Below are 26,581 nucleotides of genomic sequence, written 5' to 3'. Positions count from 1 at the left end.
GGTAAGTAGGAAAACTTTACATTTTGCATCACAAAATGTAGTCCGTAGTACCATTGGGTTTGCACTCAGACTAGTTATGTGATCTTGAATAGTCACCTAATCTCTATGTGTCTGTATTTCCTCTTCTGTAAGACATATGTAATAAAAACAGAATAGTCTGCTTGTTTCTTATACCTAAACATTTCCTGTATCCTCACTTTTGCCTTGAATTTAAAGAAACCAGGGGTTAAACATAAACTTAAATTAGGACAGAGAACACTAAATGTTAGGAATGAGATATTATTATTATTATTAATCTTTGCATTTGTCAGCCTAGCAGAGTATCTCACCCTGAGATACTCACAGAGTGTCAATAGTCAAAGACCTGTGGTTTTTGTTAGGATAGTCATTTCCATTATGGAAACATTTAATGAGAATGTATTTATAACTTACACAGCATTTGGAGCTCTGAATAGTTGTGATTATACTCCTAACTTTTCATCTAATATAAGTATACTCCATAAAGTAGCACGGGTAGACACCACTGGACCTGAGAGGTTATCCCCAAATCATTAAAAATAACTAATTATTGTAGCAGGATGTGTCTAATTAAATCTCCGGAAATAATAGGAACAAGGAGTTCAGTAAAAAGGTTTAGTGACAAATATTGGCTGGTCAACTGCATGTATCCTTCTTACAATAATGATACCCACCTTCATCAGAATCACAAAAGGAATGGCTTTCTCTGTAGGGGATGTAGGAGGAATATGTTTGGAAAAGAATGTGATATTAAAAAGCAAAAGACATAACAAAAGCAACAATAACAATAGTATTTATATAATGCGTTAATACTTGCAAATCACTTTATAGATATTATTTCATCTTATCCTCAGAGATAGGTGGTATCATTATTTTCATTTTTACAGAGGAGCAAACTAAGGTAGAAAGGGTAGATTTATTGCTCAGGGTCACAGAGCTAGTAAGTGTTTGAGGCCAAATTGGAAATCAGGGCTTCCTAACTCTCCATCTAACACTGTACACTGGGTTACCTAGCTACCTCATTTATGCATTAGGGGTTTAACCCATGATTTCATTGGCATAATGACCCCTCTGTATGAGAGAATTCTTTCTATTAATGCAGCTCAGAAAAAGAGATATAAGCTTACTCTATAGCTGTAAAATTGGCTAATGTGTTTAGAGTCCATTGGGGATTTCATTGGTAGCTTTTTTGTTGTTGTTTCAAAGCAACAAAACCTTGGGAGTATTGGGAGGAGACCATGCAAATAAACACACACACACACACACACACACACACACACACACACATTTTCCTTGATGTTATTCTCTAAATAGAGACCACGAAGGGAAAGATATTTACCCAAATATGATATTTTTTAAAACTCATGTTAATTGCTACATGGTGAAATTAAGAGTATTGAATTTAAAATCAGATGAACTGAGTTCAAATTTCAGCTTTAGCCCTTGCTAGTTGCATGTTCTTGGTCAAGTCATCTCACTTGTGTTTCTTTCAATTTCCTCATTTATGAAATGAGGGGGTGGAACTAGATGAGTTCTAAGGTCTCTTTTAGCACCCAGTCTCTAGGATGCTATGATGATGAGAAAGTGAAACATTCTTTAGAAAAATGAAAAATTGTCATTGACTGTGGTTGTTTGGGAAGTTCATATTTTTTAATGTAAGTTTATTAATATCTGGAAAGATATAATAAAAACAGATGGTTTGTGGGTACTTACATACAGAAGTGATGATCGTTAAGAGCCAAGGGTTCATCAAGAAGAAATCAGTTCATACTACTCACAATTCCTTTTTCAAAAGGGTTCCTGGGTTAGTATAGAGGCAGTGTGACCTATTGGATAGAATGTTGGGTTTGGAGTCAAGAAACCTGGATTCCAATTCATCTCTACCACTTACTGGCTATGTGACTCTGAGGAAGTCACTTAGTTTTTATGTGCCTCAGGCAATTCTCTAGGTCCATCTACTGAATTATAAATGAGTTGCAATCAGCATTCATGGAGGCAGTTGTTACACTGGGACCTACATAGTTCCTCTATCTGAGTGCTAGATCAGATAATTAAGGGAATGCCGTGGATACAACAATTATATATGGATTTTATCATGACCTTAGATGAAAGTTTCTTAATCTGAAGTCAGTGACCTTTTTGAGAAAGTTTGATATCTGTATTTCAATATAATTTATTTTCTTTAAAATGCTATATATTTTGTTTTATGCATTTGGAGCCCTGAGAAGGGTTCCAAAAAATTTAAGAAACTCTCTCTTAGACAAAGTCTTTCATAATTTCTTTGAAGGCAGGATGGGAAATATGAGCTAGATGAAAATATTATTAGACTGAATCATAACCAATAGAATGATCCAAAGAAATTACTAATAAATTGCTGTCTACTTATAATGAGGCTTTCATGGAAAATTTCCTTCTTATCCCTATGGTAGTCAACATTTTAGTCAATAAGTTAGATGAAGGCATAGATAGGATTCTTTTCAAATTTTCTGATGATATTGAATTAGAACAGATAGTCTATTGGATGACTGAGTTAGGATGCAAAGGATCTTCACAGGCTAGGACAATGGACCATATACCATGGGATGGATTTTAATGAGATAGCTAGATGGCATAATGTATAGAGTGATAGACCTGGAGTCAGGAAGATATTAGTTCAAATCTAGCCTCAGACACTTACTAGTCATGTGAACTGCTCCAGCTAGTAGAGTAGAATAGCATCTACTTCCCAGGATTGTTGGGAGGACAAAATGAGATAATATTTTCAAAGCACTTTGTGAACCTTAAAGAACTATATAAATGCTAGTTATTATTATTATTACCACAGATAATCTATAAAAGGACCAATCCACCTGCTAAAATTGTATTATCAATAATGTTATGTTTATAGACATGATAATTTTTATAATTGGTGAGAAGTATGTCATCAAGAAAGACTGGCCTTAGTTATAAAAACCTAGGTTCAAGTCACTTAAACTTTCAGTGGTACAGACAACTCTTTAAAATTATAAAATACAGAGGAACTTTTTGTCTACATAGTTAGGTGTTCCCACATTATGCCTTTTCTGTCATGCAATCATAGATATGGAGAAAAATAGTGTATATCCTATACTTGAGTTAAAAAATACAACTATACATTATAGGATAGGGAAGATGTAGCTAGACAATAGTTTATGTTTTAAAAAATGAAGGTTTCAGTGAGTTACCAAGGGAACTTTAATGTAATTTCCCCATGACTCAAGAGTATGACTTGGCAGCCAAAAGAAACTAAGGTGGTTACATTATGATGAACATATTGTTCAGAATAATTGAGGTGATAGACCTATTTTATTCTTCACTATCAGTAGAAATCTGGTGTATTGCATTCATCCTAGAAAGGACCTTCACAACTTGAAGCACATTCAAAGAAAGGTTAAGAGAATACTGAGGGAGACTAGAGATTCTGCTAAATGCTCATCATGCAAGGAACTGAAGAAATAAAGCCTTAGTGATAACATTAAAGGGGTATTCATTAAGGTTAATGCAGAACCCAGCTTGGATAGATAAGGGATCCCTTGCCATTTTATGGGAATGTGTCTATTTAGCAGGATGAGGTTTGGCAACTTGTAGGTGCTCTTAAGATATCTGTCTCATCTGAAGGGTCCTGACTTCATGTGTCTGGGTATTTTTATGCCTTTAGACAGTTAGGAAGGCATATCAATTTGGTCAGAGGCTACCAGAAATCTGTGTCAAACGTAGCACAATTTGATCCATATCCCCCTAAGTCAATCAAATGGTGAGGCAGCTTTTTCACCTTTTAAGGAAAAAAAGAGTCTGACCCATTTTGCAGGAGAGTGGAAAACTCTGGTAGGTAGTGGTCCTGTCATCTGAGACCTTACTTTCATGGTCTGTACTCATACTGTAAATCTGGATCAAATGAGCTTTTGTCCTTCTGTCCCATGGGAAGTTCCTCCTCTCTCTGAACTCTTGAGGACACCTTTGTTATTATTTGACAATTATATTGCTGTAGTCAAATCCTCTATGTACACTTTTCCTGGAGTAGATCATTTCTGTCAAACTGCACAGCTAACCACCTGGCATCAGAATTGAGAGTGCTTTGGGACTCAACTCCACCTTCCACCTCACTGAGAGCTAACATGCATCCATTTGAGGGAGTAGACACATACATTTTCCAGATACTGATACAGAAAGGCAGTCACTCAAACCCAGAAAGAAGCAGCTTTAAGGTATATGACCCTTGGCAGCAAAGAAGAGAGTCAACAATAGATGCCAGGGAGAGTGGCTCTGGCAACCAAGAGATGAACGATGGAGAGGACTCTAGGAGAAGAGAATTAACCTAAATAACCTAAAGTCAAGAATTGTTTTGGTCACACCAGATATGCTTCATGTACATACACTTCCTCTAGATGCTGTGTGTACTTGTGAGAGAGCACACCTCAGGTTTGTTGAGGAAATGTTTTGAAGATACTCTTTTACTGTGGCATTTTAGTAAATGCCCTTGTTTGAGCTCATGGTGTATACTGGCTGACTATTAAGGGGACACTCACCGATGCCTTGTGAAGTATAATTTTGGGAGCCATGGACCCACTGGTCAACTCTAGAATCCTGGAGATAGAAGCACTTACTTCCCTGGGCACTCAACCTGCAAATTTGTGAATGCTGAATTAGGCAATAGTCCAGAGGGCATGCTACACTTGGGGTCTATAGTCTGGGGTGGGTTGGGGGTAAGCAACATCTCTCCTGATACTTCTGCTTAACTAACACAGACTCACTTCTAGAGTCCTGACCCAGCTCCTTATGACAGCTACCTCCATCCATTCCCAAATATGTTGTCTCTTTCATTAGAATGTGGACTCCTTGAGAGGAGGGACTGTCTTGCTTTTCTATTTGCATGCTCAATACTTAATACAGTACTTTGCATATATTGAGTGCTTAATAAATACTTCTATTCATTCAGTCCTAGGCTCCCTTTCTCTAGCTTCCCAGGTCTTCTAGGCAACTAATCTGGAGCTAGGTTCCTCCTCAAATCTTTCTCCTGACTGGATACACTCAAACTGGCTGATTCTTAAATTGTTCTACTGTCTTTTTAAAGGGTCTTCTAGGAGGAAAAACCAAGCATTACTTTGGCAGTGGAATTTCTTTCTTTGTAGTTTACTAAAGGGGCTTATGAATACTTCATAAAGGGATTACTAAGTGTGGCCCATATTTTGACACTTAGTTTTGTGCCTTGTTATTGGCCCCTTATTTTCTGTAATTAGATTCTGGACATTCAGAGTTCATTATGAGAAATATATGCAAAAAAAGTACAAGGAATAGAAATGGGGAGGAACTGGGATAGAGTGGGGAAAATCAGGAAAGTTTTAAGGTAGAAGCTGCTGCTATTTGTGCTGAGCTTATGCCAACTAACATGTATTTCAGTTGCTATCCCCAGATGTTCACCCCCCCCCACCCCATTATCCTCTTTCTTAAGAGCTTTGGTTAAAAAGCCCCCTGATGCAATTTGTTAGTGTATCCATGCCTGCAGATAGGAAATTGGGTTTATATTTGATCAATTCAGCGGGACCACTGAAGCTTCATGTGTCAACAACAGCATTGACTTATCCTTATAAAGCTAGCCAACACTGGCCCTGAAGTAGTGTGTATCTAGTCTCTTTATATTGCCAAAGGTCTGGAACTGGAGCAGAATTAGTCTGGGTCTCAGCCATATCTATGGGCCTGAGACAGACACAGGACACCCCTCTTCAAACTCCCACCTCAAGTTCTTTCTTTTGAGAGGTAAAGTGAAGTCAATACCTCAAGGGAAGCCTAGAAACAAGTTAGCAACATATTAGGCCAAGGATTTTCTGATCAGAATCAATGTTGCACCTGTCCTCCTTCCAACAGGGATTAAGTTTTTCCCAAAAGTTGACAAGGAGTAGTTAGGTGGTGCAGTGGTTAGAGTGCTGGGCTTGAAGTCAGGCAGACTCATCTTCCTCAGTTTAAATCTCATCTAAGACACTTAGCTGTGTGACTCTGGGCAAGTCACTTAACCCTTTTTGCTTCAGTTTTCTCATCTGTAAAATTAGCTTGAGAAGGAAGTCGCAAACCACTCCAGTATCTTTGCCAAGAAAATCCCAAATGAGGTCATGAAGGTAAAACTTAAATGACTGAACAAAAAAGGTGACAAATCTGTCCCTAGGACCTGACTGACCCCTGCCTCTCTTAACACAATTTCCTGTTGACCTGAGAGTGTAAAGGTTTTACCCACCCGTCCATCCCTTCTGGCTATCTAAATATTGAAGACCACTGCTGGTCACAACACCCTGTCCTGCTGGCCAGATGCACATTCCATGTGGAGACAAGGAGGCTGTGTCTATAGAATCTAAGTGGCATTATATTCCTTGTTGCATTTCTTTGCTGTGTTAGGGTAAAGTAAATCTCCTTTTTTTAATTGTTCAGTGACTTACTAATGTTTCATTTCATTCCCAATCATTCCTAAATTGAACCTAAGCTAACAGAGAACTGTAGTCAGGCCCACCCTACCAACTTTAGAAATGGAATTAATTCCCCATAATTTAATCATTCTAATTTAGGATCGTTCATTGAATTTCAGATCCGACCAAGTGAAAACAGATTTTCCTCTCTTACTTAAAATATATGATGACAAGAATAGTAAATGATGCTTTTCCTACATTATCTCTTGTTTTTCCCCTTCAGTACTCCAGCCAAATTGAACAACTCACTTTTCCTCCAAATACTTTCCACACTTTCTTGTTTCTTTGCCTTTGATTGCACTGCTCCCCCCCGCCAACCTGGAATGCCCTATTCCTCATAATACCTCCCATCTAATTTCTGACCCATTCTTCAAAATGCTATTTCATGAAGCTTCCATTGATAACTTTGCCTCTCTAGATTACTAGCTACCAGTTAGATTTTCCTGTGCTCAACACCCATAGCACTAATATTTATTCCTTTCCCCCACTACCAATTTAATTACTCCTTAATTTCCTTTTCTGGATCTTCATTCAGATCATAACCATTAAGCATGGATGGACCCTAGGACTCTGTTCTGAGCCTCTTTACTCTTTTTCTTGGTGTTCTCATCAGGACCTGACTGAATCCCATGGACTCACTTATTACCTCTGCACTAATAATTCTCAGAAATTCCTATCTAGCCTGGAGAGTCTTGTCTCTTCAACTGTTTATTTGACATCTTCAACTCAACTTGTCCAGAACTTTTCCATCTTCTTAAATTCCCTAAGCTGCTTTTTTTTTCCTTTGGGTTTACTGGCTAAAGTTCTCTCTCAAAGACCAAGTCTTAAACCCAATTCACTCTGGAGCTCATAGATTGAAAATAGGTTCCAGCCCTCCTAGCACAGAGTGAATGCAAATACGAAATAGTAACTGTTTTTCTTTTGGCCAGGAACCCTTGAGTGTCTTCCCCTCCCAGTTTGATTTAAAAAAAAATATTAAAGGAGCCATCCCTTAAAGAGGTCTATTCGCTGAATGGGTGGTTTCTCACTCAAAGTGAGAACCTGAAAAGACCTAGCCTAAAATAGCCAGGATCTCCCATTGCATCCTGGACCATCTCCAGTCATCTTGATGAATATCTGGCCACTGGACCCAGAAGGCTTTGGAGGAGAAAGTGAGGCTGGTGACCTTGCATAGCTCTCCCTCATTCAAATCAAAGTCAACTGAAAGTCATGTCATCATTTCCCTGAAGTCATCGTCCTCTTTGAGAACAAAGAATAAACACAACTGTCTAGGCACCACCAACCTTCTAGTCACCCAAGATTGCAACAAACTCGGTGCTTTCCTCAACTCCTCTCTCTCACCTCTCCCATATCTAATCTACTTCCAAGTCTTATTGATTTTACCTTTGCAACATCTCTTGCACATGCCCCTCTTCTCTCCTCATCCACCACCTTGATACAGGCTCTCCTCACCATGTACCTGGACTACTGCAATAGCTTGCTGTGGTTTCACTGTTCACAAATCTCTCTACTTCAGCCCATCCTTGACTTATTTGCTAAAAAATTCTTCCTAAATCATAGACCTGGCCATGTCACTCTCTTACGCAATAAACTCTAGTGATTCCCTATTCTCCAAGAATAAAAACAAAATCCTCTGTTTGATGTTTTATAACCTATTCCTCCACACACTTTTTGTTTTCATACACCTTACTTCCCAATCCCCAAATATACTCTGTGATCCAGTGACGATGCTTCATATATAAAAAAAACAGTCATTTTTACCCTCTGTTCTGCATACCTGGAATTCTCTCCCTCCTCATCTGCACCTTCTGGCCTCTCTGGCTTCCTTCAAGTCCTGGATAAAATCTGATCTTCTCTTGAGAAAACTTTCCTAAACCCCTTAATTCCTTCCCTCTGTTGACTATCTCCAAGTATCTATCATGTAGGTAACTTATTTGTACATAGTTGTTTGCATTTTGGCTGTCCCAATTAGATTGTGAGTTCCTCAAAAGGAGGGATTGTCTTTTGACTTTCTTTTCTTCTCTTTTTTAAGTAACTTGCCCAAGGTTACACAGCCAGTTTGTGTGTGTGTGTGTGTGTGTGTGTGTGTGTGTGTTGTGTGTGTGTGTGTTAAGTATCTGAGGCCAGAACTGATCCCAGGTCCTCCCGGCTCTGGGGCCAGTGCTCTTACTCACTGCGCCACCTAGGCCCTGAAAAATTCTATGGTGCTCTCTTTTTTTTTTTTTTTTTGGAGGGTAGTTGGGGTTAAGTGACTTGCCCAAAGTCATATGGCTAGTAAGTATGTCAAGTGTCTGAGGCCAGATTTGAACTTAGGTCCTCCTGACTCCAGGGCTGGTGCTCTATTCACTGCGCCACCTAGCCACCCCTTGACTTTCTTTTATTCTTAAGGTTTAGCACAGTGCTTGGCATATAGAAAGTACTTAATAAATGTTTACTGACTGGTAGAACTTTTGCATTTCTCTTAATTTTTATCTCTCTTACGAGATTAATCTTAGTAAGAGCCAAGAGCACATGTTACAGTTCTCCCTATCTGCCAAAGTACCTAGCATGGTGCAGCAAACTTTGTAGGTATCCAATAAATATTTGTTCTACAAATGAATGAACATATCATGACTTGAACTAAGCACTAGCTAGGAAGACCAATTAGCAAATTAAAAAATTAGAACTTTGTTTATGCTTCTGTTATTAAGTCTAATTATATTTATTTTGATCAGACTTGCTTTTTAAAAGAATAATTTATCTTCTCCTGGTGATGCTGTATAATTATGAAACATGTAACAGCAATACTACATGCAACAGTTAATACTACAATTGAAGTTGAAGATCACTCAAAGGTAATGGAGAGGTACATGGTAGACTAGGATACCATATGTTATCAAACACAAATTAGCCAGAAGAAATGGTGTAAAAAGATGTCATCAGAGAGCTGCATAGCTCGAAAATGATTTGGGCTTGTCAGGGAGCAAGAGTGAAGTTTAAACAATAGGCAACCCACATATTCCATTGGTATCCATAGTATCATGAGAGCTAGAGATTTCTCTGGATACCATGTCTTATCTCAAGTTTGTATTTCCTCTGACACCTAGCATATAGTCTGAATGAAGTAAGAACTTGGTGTTTGTTGAATTGTCGAAATAAATTTAAGAATTATGTGTGGCAGACTTATCTCAGACTGCTTTCACTCAGGAACATGGAGTAGGATGAAACTGGAGATTACCCCACAAGGCTAGACCTAGACTCGGTTAGTTTTCAAGATTAAATATTCGGGAATCTACTAATTCTTGGTCAAATGGAACATCAGCATGGAATGTTGAGCTAAGTTGTTAAAGTCATTCATTGATAAGAATGTAGATGCCAATGTCTCCTTGAAGCAAGCAGACCATGGAAGAGTTTGAAGACAGAGAAATGAATCTGCATTGATTTAGGTGTGTGCTCATGTGGTTATCAAGCTGTGCTCTAGCAGGACCAGTACATCAGAAGGGTTAAGGGAGACAGCAGCTAGGTCTGGGTCAGAAGCAACACCTGGAATCCTTTTCCCAGGAGGGGTGAGCCAAACTGGAGTAGGCTTGTTGCCAGGTGCCATCATTTAAGAGAGCAGCCTTGGGCCATCTGTCCTGATCTCAAAGATAGGATAGAAGGTAAGGGACAATCTGGATTGCTGGGGGAATTTTGTCTCCTTATCCCCTGGGTTCATTCAAGTCTTCTCATTAGTGTGCAGGAAACCTCATTGAAGCCCAGTTGGAAAAAGAAGCTCTTGAACCCTCAACTTAATTATAATGTGGGTCATTCCCTTAAGCCACATCCAGAAACAAGCCATTTCTAAGAATCCTAAAACTTGTTTTTCTACAGCAGGTAAATTTGTGCAGGAGTGTGCTGAAATAAGTTTGTATCAGCTTTGTTATATCTAAGAAGTTAGAAAATGCTACAAATCGGGACTTGATTGGCTGTTTAGACTTAAGAAAATGGTGCAGAAAATTTTAATAATTTAGATTAAATTAAAAGGTATGCTGTACGTACATTCCTCCCCCGCAAAGAGCCAATTGTTAAATATTTACCAGTAAACCTTTGAAGTGCTGATAGAAACCTTGAAGTAGCTAGGGAACTGGGGCATGGGTGGCAGACTTACAGGTTTTATTTCTTCTAATAAGAGGCACTGGGGATATTTTTGCTGGAGCCTAGATTTCAGGATGGCCTGAATCTCAAACTCACCTATGTCATTCATAGGTCTAGCAGTTGGGAAAGACAAGCTTTGGGTGAGACATGGCAGGGGTAGGGTGGGGGGAGAACTAACAATAATTCTAGAAGGTAAGGAAGAATCTGTTGATTGTAGGCCATATCTTCAGGGGAACATTGAAGACCAAGGGACCAGGAATGAAAGTAGCTTTTGTGAGGCCTCAGAAGAAGAGGGACATTGAGGTTGTGAGTATGTGTGTGGCAGGCTGTTACGTTTCCTCATCAGGATTCTAGAGGACCATTAGGAGTTTGTAGGGGTTCTCTTCTCTGCTGCTATTAGTTTGAGCCTCAATTAGCTGTTTTGCTTTGATTGTTAGGTGACTAGCTACCCAGTTCCATTTAACCCCTTGATGTCTTTTTTTTTTTTTTGCAAGGGGATATTTATTTTGGAGATACAGCAAGAACAAATATAAAAAAAAAATATCACCAATATGTCAGGGATTGTTCTCTCCCTTTCACTATCTCCGTCTCCTGGGGAAGGGGATGAGTAATCTCAACTTGCCTCCATTCCTACATAACATTGATGGTGTGAGCACAAAGTTCACATCCAGGGCAGCACCGATGCTAGATGAATGCTTGTCTAAGCTATGCCAGGGCTAGGGATCTGATTGTTATTCATCCCGAAGGTCATTCTGTGTTCCTCTGGGCATCAATGCTGTGCTGGCTTAAAATTCAGACTCTCAGATTCTGGGAGACTGAGAGGCGCTCTGGACATTTCAAATTCACAAAGTTAGAGGTTCCACTTACTTTACCTAAAATAAAAAAGAATAAATGCAGAGACCAAGGACTGATTCCTTTTCAAAGGACTACATGACCCCAGAGAGGGGGAAAGCCTCAAGACCTCTCTCTTTACAGCAGTCTCTCACCAGGCACCATGAGAGAGGGAGTCACTGAGATCCCCAAAAAACAGAGACAAAGGGATGGAGGAAGTAAACTAAGGAGTTTTGGACACCTCTGCAGGCAGTTAAAGAGCCTTCCATTAACCATGTAGTTCAATGATCAGAGCAGTTAAAGAATGCCTAAGTATACTAGAGTTTTTCTAAGGTACTTTCCTTACATATTGTGATGACTTTCCTTCAAGAAAGTTACCCAGTGTCTTCCACATGGAGAGATGACTTCTGGGGTTCTCTGCACAGCTAGACCCCTATCACATCAGGCAGGTCAACTATAATTGGGTGTCCCACATTTCAGGGTTTCAGGGTTTTGCATGAGATATTCATCTATCAAATTTGAGTTTTGTAGGCTCTGATCTGCTGGAAAGTCTCCTCTAAGTTAATCTATATCACTTGGTGTTCACTAAACTCATGGTTCAGGGTTAAGATTTTGTTGAGAGGGTCAGGACAGAGAAGAGAAAGCATTCTTTCAGCTCCTGTTATTTGCTAATCATTGTGCAAAATGCTGGGGATATACCCACAAAAACAGAGTTCCTGTCCTCAAGGAGCTTATGCGCTAAATTGGAGAAATGACAAACAAGTATGAATACAGACTGGGGAGAGACACTTTGATCTAGAAAGTTATACAGATGTTGAATGGAGCTATGGGGGAGTAGGTTGACACATCCTATCTAGAGACAAGAGTAGAACTGGATATTGATCATGGTTCATGGTTCTACAATTAAAGTCCCAGTTGGTAAGAAGTCTGTGGGAAAGGTATCAGGGGAGGCTGGAATATAGTGAATCATGTTTACGGCTTTTCTGAAATGCAATTAGTCACCAATCGGGAAAGTGGGGCTTCAGGGCATGACTGGTCCCTACTGTGGACTGTGAGGCATCTGGAAATGAGGTGGCCAGATAGCAATGTAGGAAGGAGTGAAATTCAATTATCTTGGGAATGGGTGACAAATATTGAATAGTCCTTATAAAAATGGGTCACAAATTGAGAGCTTTAGTTTGAAATAATCTAATTGGGGAGATTGTGGAGGCAGAATACTTCACAAATAAACAAGAGACCATAGCCATTGTGTGTGTGTGTGTGTGTGTGGTCCACTGCTAATGGAGAAAATAGGTCATTTCAGTGAACACAAATGATAAAGATGGCATGGTGTTATTGAGATGCAAATACAGAACTGTCAACCAGTGCAAGGAGACTGTAACTTTGTACCAGGGTATGGACATTTATTACAGACAATCAGGATACTGATAATACTTACCCTCCTTCAGCAACATAGAAACAGCTGAATTTAGCAGCTGGAATAATTAATTAAAATGGGAAGCTGCCAATGTATAGGTTTCTTCCTCTCCCTGCCCTCAGCTGTTGTACCACAGGGGAGTCCCCTCTCCGATATGGCCTTGCTGTGTCCCAGGTTCTCTGTCTCCTTACTATCACTTTTCATTTTACTTGCCCTGGTTGCATTTTGTAAATCTTGTCCTCAGTATCCAAAGTCATCATGGCCTAGTTTCTGAGGATTCTTGCAAGGTTAAAGGAAGTTGTCAATCTTCCTGGATCAATCCTTGACTTGGGCACGCTGTATGACATATCTCAACCAACCATTATGTAAACTACTAAATCCACCATTGTAACAAGTCTTGGGTTGTAGAATTCAATTTTAAATAGGTTTAAATTGTCAAAATGTAGAAGGTTCTAATACAGATGAATGACCTGTTTTTGGACTCTCCAAGAGTCCAACCTCTGTCTAAGGCTGGTGAGGCAGCTGACAATATCTCTCCCTACACATGTGCAGATCCTATAATCTCCCAGGTCATAGGTTTTCTAGTTTTAAATCTTGGAGTTATCTTCACTAAAATGATAGGAACTTCCAAGGCATCTTTTGCTGCTGATCTGACCAGAAATTGCTAAGACTGAGTAGCAATTTTTTCTGGACATAATGATTTAATTGAACTCATTAAATATTTATAAAGATTAGTATTTGAAAGACAAGAGGTGAGGAAGGAATGCAATCTAAGCATGGCCTGTACAAATGCCAGAGGTGGTAGTTAGAATTTCAAGTTTGGGGAGGAGGAAGCGATTCGGTTTGACTGCAACAGAGTGAATGAAGGAGTTCATTATGAAATAACTCTGGAAATATAGGCTAGATCCAGACCGAGTCTTGTATTCTAGAGATAGCAGGGACCCATTGAAGGTTTTGGTTCTCTTATCTGTCTGAACACTCCTCAGTTTCCTTTGCTGGAATGTCACACCTGATAAAAGTGGGTATTCCCAAGCTTTTCCCTAGACACTTTTCTTCGTTGTTATTATTTCACTTAGTAATTGCATCATCTCCCATAAGATCAATTGTCATTTCTATGTTGATGATTCTCAAATCTACTTATTAAGACCTAACCTCTTTTCTAACCTCTTAACTTCCATATTCAATTACCTATTGGACACCTCAGATGGAATCTGCAGACAACTGAAATTCAGCATGTCCAACACTCAACTCATAATCTTTCCTTCCAGTCCTTGTCTAGTACTGGCTAAAGTGTCATTGTCCTTCCCATTACTTGGGCTTGCAACCTAGCTGTCATCCTTGACTCCTCATTTTCTCTCACCTCTAATCTGTTGTCAAGAGTTATTGATGTTATCTTTGCAACATTTCTTGCGTATTCCCCCTTCTCTCCTTTGACTCTACAACTATCCTGGTGAATGCCCCTTATCACCTTATTCCTGGCCTATTGCAATAACATTCTGGTTGATCTCCCTGTCTCAAATCTCTCTCATTATACTCCATCTTCCATTCACCTGTCAAATTAATCTTCCTAGAGTACAGATCTGACCACATGACTCACCTATTCAAGAAATTCCAGTTGCTTACTGTCACTTTCAGGATCAAATAGAAGATCCTCTGTTTGGCATTCAAAGCCCCTCACAATCTGATCCCTTCCCACCTTTCCATTCTTCTTTCACCCTACTACCCCCAGCTACTCTGTGATCCAATTAACACTGACCTTGTTCTTCCTTGCACAAGGTACTCCATTTCCAGAAACTGGTCATTTTCACTGGTTCTTCCTCATGCCTGTAATTCTCTCCTTTCTCATTTCTTCCTCCTAGTTTCTCTCACTTCCTTCAAGTCTCATCTTCTAAAGTTCCCCTTAATTTTATTTTTGTATATTTATATTTGTATATATTTTATTTATATTTGTATATATCTTGTTTGTATATAATTGTTTTCATATTATTATACTGTGAGTTCCCCAGGGTATAGTACAATGCCTGGTACATAGCAGGTGCTTAATAAATGCTTATTGATTGATTGGTAGAGAGTGGCATAGTCAGACAGTCTAGTGAATTCATCTTCTATGGGCAGGATTAGATGTTCAATACTTTATGACAATTTATTCAAATATTTCAATCAAATAGTTCCTGGATGGTCATCCTTTTGATCCTTCCCCATTGCTCTTTGGTGGCAAGAACTGGATTTACTGGAGTGGTTTGCCATTTCCTTTCTCCATCTTTTCATAGGTGAGGAAACTGAGGCAAACAGGGTTAAGTGACTTGCCCAGGGTCACATAGCTAGTAAGTCTGAGGCTGAATTTGAACTCAGGACGATGAGTCTTCCTGACTCCAGGCCTGGCATTCTTTCCACTGTGCCACTTAGCTGCCCTAATAAATGCTTAATTTAGTTCAACAGAGCTTTAGGCAGCAGTTCTAGGTCTTTGCGACATCAAGAAGGGAAGAACATGGATCTGACTCTGGATGAATTTGTGTTCTATCCAGAGATACCTCAGAGGAAGGTGTCAGTGTAGACCATGAGGACATACCCACTTCCTCTAAGTATCGCTGCCAGGTTTCATATAACACTTTGATAGACAAGAATTCCTCTTCCTACATGACACAGTTTTGATCCTAAGGGATAAGCCTGTGGGAAAATGGCAAGAGAAGAGTTGAATTAGTTTCTTGCTTGCTTCTGATATGCTTCCTATTTGGATGGAAGCATTTCTCTCCAATATGAAGGACTAATGTGGGAATGGGTGGAATAAGATAGGACAGAAGCTGCCTGCTGCCTCAGGCTTTCAAAGGTTGCTTTAGGTTTGACAGGTCCCAAGGCATCTCTGAAGTGGTTGTTTGGTGAAGAAACATTATTTAGTTAGGATATTTACAGGATTTATAGCTGAAAGAATCCTTATGATTCCTACCAACCTCCCTGATTTTAAGAATGAGGAAACTGAGACCAAGAGATTTAAAGTGTCTTGCCCAGTATCATACAACTAGTCTTCCCTCTTTGTGTCTGTTTTCTCATCTATAAAATATAAAGGGTAGAGGGGTCCCACTTGAACTTTTATCACTGATACTTGGTAGGTTGAGGCCTGTGACTGAGATATGGTTCTGGAAATCTTAGCAAAGAGTTATCTAAAAGAGGAGTGGGCCTCCTTGGAAGGCAATGGCTCCCCCCTCAAAGGCTGTCTTCAAGCAAAGAATGAATGATTACTTGTCAGGTATGTTGCAGAGGAAATTCCTGTCCAAGTCAGAGTTGGACTAGAGGACTTCAGAGATCCTGCTCTCATGAGCTCCTGAGAAGATTTGTATGTTATCGGGGGCATATTTGCTTGGGCTGTCTGTCATTGCTCACCTAATGCATGTTTAAGAAATGTTACTAAATTGAATTTCAGTCTGGTCCAAATATAATTCAAAAGGTCATTCTGTTGCAGAAATATAAGGTGGGGGAGGAGGAAATTATTCAAAAACCAAATAGTAAAGCCTGGAATAATTTGCTGTTTTGCATTATCTACACAGCTGAGGATTAAGAGTTGAATTTGCAGATATATTTTAATGACTATCGTGCATGATAGAAAGCTATTTCTTCAGCTTTTAGAGGGCAACTGGACTTAGGCAGAATTGATTCACTGAAATGTCCCTAATTTCAACCCCACAAATTCTAACCTGAACTCCCTTTAGTTTCTCTAATCCGCTGGCCCAAGGTAGGATTTAGAAAGCCCTCACAAGTTTACACCATCTGGCAGAATCTCTGGGGACACCGTTTAGCATTTTTCATCTGTCACCTTCCTTTGCCCCCTGAGAGATTCCTCTTTGCCAGCTGTGGATGAGACCAGAGGCCTGTGCCTTTAAGGAAAGTTCCAGATATCACTTTTGCCTCACTGAGCTCATCTGTTCAACTTCACCTCTTTCCCCCGTCCCCCTCCTACCCCTCTCCTGTCCCTTTTTGCTTAGTTTGACCTTGGTCACTGATGACAAGGCTTCTTTTCTTGCCAAACCAATCAATAAGCTAAACAGACAGAAGATGAGTATTTAGAATATGGGAAGCCAAACTCAAACACAGATAGGTTATCAGTCTAGCCCAGAGCAGACTTCTAAGCAAATATTTCATTAACAAATTTTTCATGGCAACTTGCATGTTAAAAAAAGACACACACACACACACACACACACAGAAAACAGTGAAGGGGGACAATGTGGAAGAGCTGGGTTGAAGCCCTGAGGGGCAGCTGTCCTTGGAGCCAGGAGTAAGCTTCCCTGAATTGGTCTGGAGGCCCCCAGAGAAAGGCCTGGCTGCCTCGACAAAGTCCGCCTCTCAGGAGAGCTGTGCGCAATCACCTCCTACTCCTTTCAAGCCTCCTAGCTGTAAACCTATTTCTTTTTCCTACGCTGAACGTATCCTGTTCCTCTGTACTACTGAAATCCTTAGACATTAAGCTGGGTCCGGCCCCTCTGTGACTCACAAATACAACCTTCGAGTCAGGAATTGATCAGTCAGTCCTCCACAGTTTGGGTCCAAGTCCTGTGATGGACACCATAGTGGGTTAAGGGACAGGGCATAAAACAATAATTTTCAGTTGTGTCTGACCCTTTGTGGCCCCATTTGGGGTTTTCTTGGCAAAGATACTGGAGTGGTTTGCCATTTCCTTCTCTAGCTCATTTTATAGTTGAGGAAACTGAAGCAAACAGGGTTAAGTGATTTGCCCAGGGTCATAATTCTAGTAAGTATCTGAAGCCAAATTTGAACTCAGGTCTTCCTGACTCCAGGCCTGGTGCTTTATGCCATGCATCACTTAGCTGCCCCCCACTCTCCCTTAGCTCTAATCTAAGGGAGTGTCTAAGGGAAGATTTGATCTCAGATCTTCCTGACTCTAAGTCCAGTACTCAATCCAACACACCTTGCCAGAGATGTTCTGTGGAATCTTCTAACATCTGTACTAAAGGACTTTAGGAATGCCTTATAGAATCAGAAGATTGAGAACAGGACAGAACGTTAGAGCTCCCACATCCAGTCGTTTCATTTTACAGATGAGAGAAGTGAGGTCCAGTAAAGATGAAGTGATTGCCCAGGAGAAGAGCAGAGATTTGATCATGGGTCCTCTGACTCTGTCCATTGTTCTTTCTACCATACAACAAATATGGCAGCAAGGAAAAAATACTGACCACACAGGTGCAAAGGATGAAGAGAGGGAAAGATGAAATTGGAGAAAGCTTAATTTGGAGAAAGTTTTTAGGGAAAGGGGTTTGAGTTGGATCTTTTTTGGTGGAGAAAACTTATGTATGGACAGATTTTATTGTTGTTGCTATTGCATAAAAGCATACACTCTTGGTATTTTCCCAGAGTATATGTGGGCCAAAAGTCTAGTGTTTAGGAAAAATTGCCTTCTTCATATCATTTTATGTATGGTTAGAGGTGCTAAGGAGCTGGGCTCCATAAAAAGCAGAATTCCCACAAGGTAACCAAGTTCAAATCCCGGTTCTAAAATGAGTTACATATGTGACCTTAGATAAGTCAATTTTGCTTCTTCAAGGCCTCAGCTTTTTCATCTATAAAATAAGACTGCACAGTGTGAGTTCAAACATCTTCCCAGTCCTTAATCTTAGTATCCTCCCTCTAAGACTATCAGTAATTTATTTCACAAATTGCTTGCTTGTATATAGTTGTTTGTGTGCTTTCTCTCTCACTGGACTGTGACCTTTTTGAGATCAGAGATTGTTTTTACTAATTGATTGACTGACTGTAGACTCTCTTACTTCCCAAGTTACAGGGGACCTTGACCACCATCAAATTTAACCTGTTTGGGGGCAGTAACAGCATCCAGACTTCACTTTTCACGTAGTCTCTTCTGGGAGGGCTGGTTGGCTGTTCTACTTCGTGCTTGAAGAAGACCAAAATGACATTACTATGTTGGAGTTAAGATACAGTGTGTCTGATTGTGACTGATCAGACCAATACATCTACAATGGATCAAACACAAATAATCCATATGAACTATTGGAGTGGAGATGTCTCTAAAATTGTGCATGTCACATTTCTTTTGAGCTACTACAATTGTTCTTCACTCATAGAACATACCACCTTCTTTGATGCAGGCATGCCATGCTGGGCAATCCTGTGTCAGAGTCTCTCATGGCTCACAATTGATTCCAAAGTTGTTCAGAGAAACCTTGAGAATGTCCTTGTATCACTTCTAATTTCCATGTGAGTGCTTGCCTTGTATGAGTTTCTTTAAGATAGACTTTTAGGCAGAAATATATTTGGCATTTGAACAATGTGGTCAGCCCATCAGAGTTCTACTCTCTTCAGTAGAGTTTGAATGCTTGGCAGTTCAGCTCAAGAAAGGGCCTTAGTGTCCTGTACCTTATCTTGCCAGGAGATCTTCTGATTCTTCCAAAGACAATTCCAGTGGAAGCAATTCCGTTTCCTGGCATGGTGCTGGTAGACTGTCCAGGTTTTACAGGCATAGAACAATTAGGTCAGCACATCTTTGTAGACCTTCAACTTGGTAGGTAGCCTAATACCTCTTCTCTCTCACACTTTCCTTCGGAGCCTCCCAAACACTGAGCTAACTCTGGTAATGTATTCATCAACCTCATCATCTATGTGGACATTCTGGAAAGTATGTTGCCAAGGTAAGTGACCTTATCCACAGCATTCAAAAATTCTCCATTTACTATAACTGATGGCTTCACATTTGGATAGTGGTGTGGCTGGTAGAGAATCTTTGTTTCTTGGTGTTAATTGTCAGGTCAAAATTAGCACAAGCAGCAGAGAATTGATCCTTACTCTGTTGGATCTCAGCCTCAAAAACTACATTGAGTGCATAATCAGCTGGGAACAAAAAGCCGCACACCAACTCTTCCTCCAATTTAGTCTTGACTGCTAACTTTTTCAAATTAAAAGATTTGCTGTCAGTGTGTCAACTGACATTGAAGCCATTTTCATCCTTGTGGAAGGGAGAGTTACAGTGAAGGGGAACCCCATGACTCGAGACAGCCCTTTCTACTTTTGAATGGTTCTCCTTGTTTGGAAATTTTTCTTATCTCAAGCTGAAATCTATTTCCCTACCACTTCTTCTGAGTGTTCTTTCTAGGGCCAAAGGGAATGATCATGTTCCTCTTCCATGTTTCAATCCTTCAAATATTTGAGAATTAGCATGTCCCCACTGAGTCTTCTTTAGGTTAAACATTCAGTAGATGAACATATAGCATGTTGACTCCCTTCACCTTCCTGATTGCTTTCCACTCTCCTCTGAACACTTCCCAATTTATCATTGTCTTTCCAGAAATTAGTCAACCTAAAACTGAACAGAGTGTTATAGATGAGGGACTTTGTCATCTCCCTAGTCCTGGACACTGTCTCTCTTAATTTAGCCCAAGATTGCATTAGTCTTCTTGGCTGCTGTATCACTCATCTGATTCTTACTGAGCTTACAATCCACTAAAATTACCAGTTTTTTTTAAGGCAAACTCCTATTTAAAGACATTAGTTTTTTTCTAACAACAGGGAAGTTTAATGTTTGAACCCATATGCAAAAATTTACATTGACCCCTATTTAATTCTATCATATTAGACTTGATCCAAAATTCTAGCCTGATATGATTTTTTGAGTCCCAACTCTATAATCCAATATATCCCATGTCCCTGCCAGTTTTGTACCTCTTGTCAATTTGATGATGGTTATGATTATGAAAATAATTCATATTTGTACAGTACTTTAAGGTTTGCAAAGCACATAAGATCCAACATTTCACTTGAGTCTCAGAGTAGCATTTTGGAGTATTACAGTTATAGTTATCCCCATTTTACAGATAAACTGAGAGTAAATGAATGGATGAAAATGCATTTACTAGCATTTATTATTGTCCTATGTACTGTTCCAAGTATTGAGCATATTAATCTTTAAAAAAAGAGTCCCTATCCTCAAGGTGTTTATATTCTAATAAGAGAAGAAAAGCATATAGGGGAATGGTGACCAGGGAAGGTTGTTTTTGTTCTGAAGAGGTATAAAGGGGATGGGGAGAAGGTATACATGCCAGACCAAGAAACTGGTGAGATGGCCTGAGAAGATAGCTGGAAGAAAATTGGAGCATGGTTTGGTATCTAGAGCCAGACAGTAAATATTGTGGACCAATTTGCACATAGTGAGTCACAAACCAGCTAGGTTAATCCCTAGGGAAGGAGCTCCAAAGTTGAGCGTATTAACTTGCCTGGGGAAGACCCAATATGGAGGTTCAGTGTTTAGGTCTGGTATGGAGGCTACTGGTCCATGGAAGGGGAGGGGATAAGAGGTGAGTGGCAGCAGGCAAATAGTGAGATGTCTTGCAGAGAATGTGAGAGTGGATCATTGTTAATAACATGCCAATTTGGGTGGCTAGGTGGTGCAGTGAATAGAGTACTGGCCTTGGAGTCAGGAGATCCTGAGTTCAGATTCAGCCTCAGATACTTAACACTTACTAGCCATGTGACATTGGGCAAGTCACTTAACCCCAATTGCCCTGCCTTCCCCCGATACAAAAAAAAAAAAATAACACGACAATGTTCACTCTACTAGTACATGTCAAGGGTAAAGTCTGAACACAGGTCTTCCTGACTTTACAACCAGAACTTTTCATCCATCTATTCCTTTATTTAAGTCATTGATAAAATTGCTAAACAACACAGGGTCAAATAGAGTCTTAAGGCACTCTGCTTCTAAGTTGACATCAAACCATTAATGACTCCTCTTTGTATCTAGCCGTTCAACCACTTCCAAATTCACCTATCTAGTGTCTAGCTCACTTCTCATCTACTAAAAGAGTATGTGAGACTTTGTCAAATGCTTTGCTAAAATATTTGTAAACTGTATTTATAGCATTTTCCTGATCTATTCACCCAGTAACTCCTTTCTTTAAAAAGGGGGAGAAATTTGTCATTACTTATTAAATTTTTGAATATTAAAAAAAATTTTCAGGGAGTCAAGATGGCAGAGTAGTTTAAACTAGTAGGTTCAAACATTAAACCTCCACACAACTCTGGCTCCCACCACCTCCAATTCATGTAAAAGGGGACTCTGAACAAACTTTGGAGCTACAGAACCCACAAAATGACACAAAGAAGCTAACCTCCCACTGAAGACAGCCCAGCAGGCCTGCAGGAATTGGCCAGTGCAGTGCTCTTGGAACTGAGCCCAGCCCCATGCTGAGGTTTTAGCCCCAGGGTAGACCTGACCAACCACCAGCTGGAGGGACTCCAGATCACCAGCACCTGTGGCAGTCCAGCATTATAAACACATAGATGCTAAGGACAAAGTGAGAGGTCAGTACAGTGTGGACTTTGGGACCCAGTAGTTGGGAGTGCGTTGGCTTTTGCCCCCAGGGCAAGAAGCCACTGAGGATCTGAGGTGCAGCCCCCACCACATGGGGGCTTCAGCTTCTGGCCTGCAGACTGTAGGGGGACCAAGCGACCAGTCTGAGGGGTAATCGCTCTAGCTTTAACCTGCTTGGATCTGGATTACAGTCTAGGGTGGAGGTCCTGGGGAGTGTGACTAGCTTGCCAGAGCATGTGGAGGCTTCAGAGAGGACACCTAACTAATACCTCCAGCAGCTGAGAAAACCCCAGTGTTTGGAATGAAGCTCCCCTGTCTGGTGGCAGAGTCCCACTGTGGCAAAAAGCCCAAAAGTCAAGTAATTGAGTGGCAAAATGAGCAAGCAAAGGAAGCAAACCAAGCAAAGCAATCCAACATTAGATTCCTATTTTTCAGACAAAAAGGATCAAAACATGAAACAGGAGGAACACAGTGAAGTGAGAACTCTTGCACCAAAAGCTTTCAAGAAAAATACGAGCTGGTTATAGGCCATAGAGGACCTTAAGAAGCAGATAAGAGAAGTGGAGGAAAAATTGGGAAGAGAAATGAGAATGATGCAAGAAAATTATGAAATGAGAGTCAACAGCCTGACTGAGGAAAATAACATCTTAAAAAATAGACTAACTCAAATGGCAAAAGAGGCTCAAAAAGGCAATGAGGAGCAGAATGCCTTAAAAAGCTGAATTTGCCAGATGGAAAAAGAATCTCAAAAGCTCACTGGGGAGAATCATTGCTTCAGAATTAGATTGGAGCAAATGGAAGCTAATGACTTTATGAGAAATCAAAATGCTGTTTAACAAATCCAAACAAATGAAAGAATAGAAGGCAATGTGAAATATCTCGTTGGAAAAATAGATCCTGACCTGGAAAATAGATCCAGGAGAGATAATTTAAAAATTATTGGTCTATCTGAAAGCCATGATCAAAAAAATAACCTAGAAATCATCCTCCAAGAAATCGTCAAGGAAAACTGCCCTGATGTTTTACAACCAGAGGGCAAAATAGAGGCTGAAAGAATCCACTGATCACCTCCTGAAAAAGATCCCCAAAAGAAAACTCCTAGGAATATTATAGCCAGGTTCTGAAATTCCCAGATCAAGGAGAGAATATTATAAGCAGCCAGGAAGAAACAATTTGAATATTGTGGAAACACAATCAGGATAACTCAGGATATGGCAGCTTCTACACTGAGGGTCCGAAAGGCTTGGAATATTATATTCCGGAGATCAAAGGAGCTGGGATAAAACCAAGAATCACCTACCCCGCAAAACTGAGTTTCATGTTTCAGGGGAAAATATGGTCATTCAATGGAATAGAGGACTTTCAAGCATTCTTGGTGAAAAAACCAAAGTTGAATAGAAAATTTGACATTCAGATACAAGAAGCAAGAGAAAACATGAGAGGGTAAACAGGGAAAAGAAATAATAAGGAACTTATCAAAGTTGAACTACTAACATTTCTACATGGAAAAACGATAATTGCAACTGACAAAACTTTTTTCAGTATGAAAATAGTGGAAGGGAATAGAAATATATATATATATGTCTATGTCAGAGGGTATATGGGCTTATGAATACATATGTGAATGTGTGTATATATGCTTATAGGTATACATAGATAGAGGGCACAGGACCAATTTAATAGGAAGGGATGATACTTAAAAGGTGAAATTAAGAGGTGAGAGAGGAATATAATGAGAGGAGATGGAGAGAGAATGGGGTAAACTATCTCATATAGAAGAGGCAAAGGAAAATGGTTACAATGGAGGGGAAGAATGGGAAGGCAAAAGGGACAACCTTATTCTCATTGAATTTGGCTCGGGGAGGGAATAATATACACACTAAATTGGGTATCTCATCCTACAGGAGAGTAGCAGGGAAGGGGATGAGAGGGGGCATGATGGAAGGAAGGGCAGGCTAGGGGGGAAGGAAGTTGGAAGCACCACTTTTGAAAAGGGACAGGATCAAAGTAGAAAATAGAACAAGTGGGAAGGAAATATAGTCAGTATTTTACAATATATCTACTATGTTAATGTTTTGCATTAGTCACACATGTACAACCTATACTGAATTGCTTATCTTCCCAGTAAGTATGGGTGACAAGGGAGGAAGGGAATGAATCTGGAATTCAAAGTTTTAAAATCAAATATTTAAAAATTTTTTTCACATTACCTTCTTTTCCAAACATGTCCCTCCCCATTCCTAACCCTAAAGTTATTCCATGTAGTAAGGAGATTTTTGAAATGAAAAAAAAATCATATCAGCAAAAGTAACCCACTTATCTGCTGAAGTTTACAGTATATATAATGTTCTACATCCATATAATGTGTACAAATAAGGCAGGTATATTTTCTTTATCTCTTTGACCTTACTCCTTACCAAGGTTAAACCATTTCTTTCTTTAAGTGATCCCCTTCCATCCTATACCCTCAAACAGATTGCTCCTCTGTCATCTCCATTCTATTGTTTTTTTCAGTCTCCTCCCTACTGGCTTGTTTTCTACTGCCTACAAACATATCCATGTTCCCCTATTCTGAAAAAAACAAACCTCACTTAATGCTTCCATCCTTACTATCATCCTATATTTCCTCTGTCCTTTGTAGCAAAACTCCTTGAAAAGATCATCTACAATAGGTACCTTCACTTTCTCATATCTTATTCTTTTAACCTCATACAATTTGGCTTCCCACCTTATCTTCCCACTGAAACTGCTCTCTCCAAAGTTACCAATGATCTCTCTTAGTTGCCAAATCCAATAGACTTTTCTCAGTCTTCAGCCTCCTTGACTTCTCTGCAATTTTTGACACTCTCATCCTTGATACTCTCTGCTCTCTAGGTTTGGGGGACATCACTCTCTCCAGGTTTTCCTCCAACATATCTGACGACTTCTTCACTGGATCCTCCTCCAAGATCATACCTTCTGACTATAGGTGTGTGATAGTAATGGCAATTAAAGATTCCCCTGTATTGGCTTGGTTTTCAAACTGATTGTGTTAAAACCCAGAGCTTGTTAATCCCACCTGTGGGATGGACTTGTTGATGTGAAAAGAAAGTCCTGAACTGGGAGGAGCTGGTGACGTAGATTTGGAGAGACAAGAAAGAGGCAGAAGAACTTTTTGGAAGCAGCACCCACGTGGAGGCAGAGAGAGAGACTGATAGAATTGCTGGGGGCCACTTTGAATTGCCCTGGACTTTTGAGACCTGCCCCCTGAGCTGCCAAGGACTGAGGAGACATGGCTCTTTTGCTGGTACTTTGTCTGTCTATTTTGATGTTCTTTTGCCAGATTTGTCCACTGGTGAAAGACAGTCCTTTTGTTGAAAAAGTCCTGGAACCTGGCTGTTGGCTAAGAGCTCCTGAGACTGTCCTGCAGACAGAGAGTGAATACTGTCCACTGGTGAAGGACAGTGCTGTTGTTGCAGGGGTCTGGGAACCTTTCTTTTGGTTCAGAAGCCCTGAAGAAGGATTTTCTTGTTGTATGTTTAGAGAAATCCTGGGAGAGGGTTTTGCTAATGTTTTCAGGGGTTCTAGGACTGTTCTACAGACAGAGGATGAATTAATGAAGGGACTGGCAATGTATCTTGTGGCCTTGCTAAGCCTTGTCTCCCCAGGAACTAAGATTGCTGAGAACTTGCCTCTTGTCAAGATGAAGAAAAGACCTCCATTTGGGTATTAAGTGCTGTGCTTAAACTTGATGTAACTCTGGGGTAGATTCAATTGTGATCCAGGGGTGGGGAACTTTTGACCATTTTGTGTTCTATGGTTGAAAAATGAATGTACTTTACTTATGTTTGGAAACTAATCTCCATTGTCCTTCACCAGTGGACAGTATTCACTCTGTCTGCAGGACAGTCTCCAGACCCCTGCAACAACAGCACTGTCCTTCACCAGTGGACAGTATTCACTCTCTGTCTGCAGGACAGTCTCAGGGCTTCTTAACCAAAAGCCAGGTTCCAGGACTTCTTCAACAACAGGACTGTCTTTCACCAGTGGACAAATCTGGCAAAAGAACATCAAAACAGACAGACAAAGTACCAGCAAAACAGCCATGTCTCCTCAGTCCTTGGCAGCTCAGGGGGCAGGTCTCAAAAGTCCAGGGCAATACAAAGCGGCCACCAGCAATTCTCTTAGTCTCTCTCTCTCCACGAGGTGCTGCTTCCAAAAAAAAAAAAGTTCTCCTGCCTCTCTCTTGTCTCTCCAAATCTACATCACCAGCTCCTCCCAGTTCAGGACTTTCTTTTCACATCAACAAGTCCATCCCACAGGTGGGATTAACAAGCTCTGGGTTTTAACACAATCAATTTGAAAACCAAGCCAATACAGGGGAATCTTTAATTGCCATTACTATCACACCATCTCCCATTC

The sequence above is a fragment of the Petaurus breviceps genome, unplaced genomic scaffold (genome assembly GCF_028583685.1).
Source record: "Petaurus breviceps papuanus isolate PSGF00001 unplaced genomic scaffold, PetGlider_PUasm1.0 90702, whole genome shotgun sequence".
Lineage (NCBI taxonomy): Eukaryota > Metazoa > Chordata > Mammalia > Diprotodontia > Petauridae > Petaurus > Petaurus breviceps.
The sequence above is the reverse complement of the archived record's forward strand: the minus strand, read 5'-3'. Positions refer to the sequence as shown.